The sequence below is a fragment of the Pseudochaenichthys georgianus genome, chromosome 3 (assembly GCF_902827115.2).
Source record: "Pseudochaenichthys georgianus chromosome 3, fPseGeo1.2, whole genome shotgun sequence".
Lineage (NCBI taxonomy): Eukaryota > Metazoa > Chordata > Actinopteri > Perciformes > Channichthyidae > Pseudochaenichthys > Pseudochaenichthys georgianus.
The window spans coordinates 1,850,147-1,852,813 of record NC_047505.1 but is presented as its reverse complement, the minus strand read 5'-3'; the positions used below and the strand labels follow the sequence as shown (position 1 = coordinate 1,852,813).

General features: G+C 39.8%; 1 long non-coding RNA gene across 1 annotated transcript; it reads left to right on the top strand.

Annotated features, from left to right (window-relative positions):
* Positions 1-300: 300 nt before the first annotated feature.
* Positions 301-716, top strand: LOC117462137 (uncharacterized). Its single transcript, XR_004553803.2, has 3 exons — positions 301-339; positions 421-460; positions 602-716. It is a non-coding gene; the product is annotated as an uncharacterized lncRNA (long non-coding RNA).
* The last annotated feature ends 1,951 nt before the right edge of the window (positions 717-2,667 follow it).

Sequence of the window (2,667 nt, the reverse complement as noted above, 5' to 3'; positions counted from 1 at the left end):
CAACCTGAATTAGATAGTTGATATTAACAGTAAACATGATTTTGTATATTTCAAAGTAAAAAATAATACTAACTTATATTTTTCACAAATGTGAAAACTATTGGTGGGTCTTTTTCTTCTACAGTAGCGATTAAGTAGTGTTGTGAATGAGGCCAAATGAACCACCCTTGTTGAATATCTGACTGAGTTTCTGCTCATGCCATTGGTACAGGTCAACAACACCTTTATTCCCACGAATGACAAGTGTGTGAAATATACCTGTGAGAAGATGAATGGACTTCTTGTTACCAAGGAGACCAGACCACCTGTTCTCCATTTAACCCCTTGGACTGTGAACCTGTAAGTTTATCTTACCATTAACCCCCCTTCAACCACCCAACTGTCCAACCCCAAACATGACGTGTCTTTTTTTTAATGCAGGGCACTGAGACTACTGACACTACTGGATGCTGCAAAACCTGTAAGTTAGTGGAGTCAAAGTATTTTAATAATGTCTACTAAATCCAAAATGATCATTTGGTTTTAAAGATGGGAAGCATCAGAGGAAATATCTGGGAATCATGTGCCATTGTTAGAGCCTAACAGTTGCTGTGTGTTCCAGGCACGCGGAAGAGCGTCTGTGAGATGAAGAGTAAGCTAACAGTCATTGAAGTTAACGGCTGCAAGAGTGCGCAGTCGCTCAACATTACGTCCTGCGTTGGACTCTGTGGAAGCTCGTCCATGTGAGTATTTTTAGCACCTAATTTGAATGTTCACTTAATTGGAGAATCCACGCTGAGGGTAAACACTGTTGTCTGTTTGTGTAGATATTCTGCGCAGCTAACAAGATGACGCACCAGTGTGAGTGTTGCCAAGAGGGCCATCGTCAGTAAGAAGAGTGTGGAGCTGACTTGTGCTGATGGCTTAAAGGTGAACCACAGCTACACTGCAGTGGATACGTGCAGCTGCAGAAAAGCAGACTGTGTGCCTGGGACCACGTCAGAACCACTTCGCCGCAGGAGACGCTGATCAGTCCCTGACACTGCTGTCCACCCCACAGAAACCTTAGAATCACTGAGCAACAATTAACCGTCGATTTTCTTATTCTGTCAGGTTTATTATGTATAGCTCAAAATCTGCTCTTTCCTTGTCTACTTGGGATGTAACATTTCTTGGATGATTATTAATAAAATGATACTTCTAGCAAAAGTGGTTTTTGGACTCTCTTATTGATCCCTTGGGAATCTTACTAATATGAACAATAACTCATTATGATGATGTTTGATTGTTTAATTAAATCGTTTTGAAAGCAATCTATAAAACATAGATAATTATAGTGTGTCAATGATTAGTTACTGGGTTATCTATCTTTGTAATAACAACACATCTGTTATAAAACTATATAGTATAGTTTTTTCAGTGCTAATACACTAACGACACATAAACGCACCGACATCTAAACCGACACTCAAATGCAAATCTCAGCTCGACTCTCCCAAAACTCTAACACATTTTCAGCTCTGCACCCAATTTTCAATTACACATAGATTTGTTTTGCAACCCACTGCACACGGTTGTCTTTTTTCAGACACCAGACATATTCACTTGTTTACACTACCATTACAAATTAACTCATTAACTAGTACGCAAATACATGTGCCATTGGGTAGGGCCGGACTGGGACAATAAGTAAGGCCAGGAATTATACACCCCTCAGCAGGTGTTGTTTTGCTGGATGTATTTGTCAATATTTAAAGCGTTGCTGCCCATAGTGATAGCCCTTTAGTTTAAATCTCACTAACATCAATAACGTTGTCCGACTGTGGACTGTCTGCCCTGTACCTGCAAGTTCTTCTGTGCTGGTGGTTCTACTACCCAAATAGAAATGAAATGGACAATAGTTAATATTTTAAAAAAGTGGCCTTTGTATTTTTCATAACCGATCCATGTGAACATGTTTCAAGTGGGGGGTGGACCTCAAGTCCTCTAGGGGGGCGGGGGCATGCTTCCACGGGAAGATTTATTTATTTATTTTGCACTTTGATGGCAAAATAAAGAGACAAGATCTATGGAAAGAGAACACATATAATCATAACATCGTAAAAATATGGCCATAACTAATAAAATACCATATCCAATAGCAAAACATTGAAACATGTTTATTTTTGGGTTCATTTATAGTTGTGAGTGTGTCTGGGCTCCTGCCTCTCCTCTCCTGTCTCCCTCCTCTCCCCCTACCCCTGTGACGCAGCAATAAAGATTAGTTTTAGCTCTCAACAAGTTTTTAAAGTGTATCGATGGTGATCACTTCACGGTGGCTCTCTCATGAATGAGAGCAGGGTAAGGGGTAGGTATAAGGTAACTCGTACGGGGGCCTTGTATTGTTTTTTTTTTCTGAAGGGGTTCTATGAGGAGTATTATGTGTTATTGATAACAAAAGGTCGAGGATGGAAGAAGGATTTGTTTGGAAGCCAAAATTAACGGAATAAAAGTGAATTTGTGTAACATTTATGCCCCAAATGTGGAAGATCCAGGTTTCTTTCATAACATAAATAAAGTAATGGGGAGCATAGCTGATGAGCATACTGTTATTGCTGGAGATTTTAATCAAGTGTACGGGGTTCTGGATAAAACCACCTTTTCCAATAATGTACCAAAGACAGAATAGCAATCGAGCTTTTGGGGACT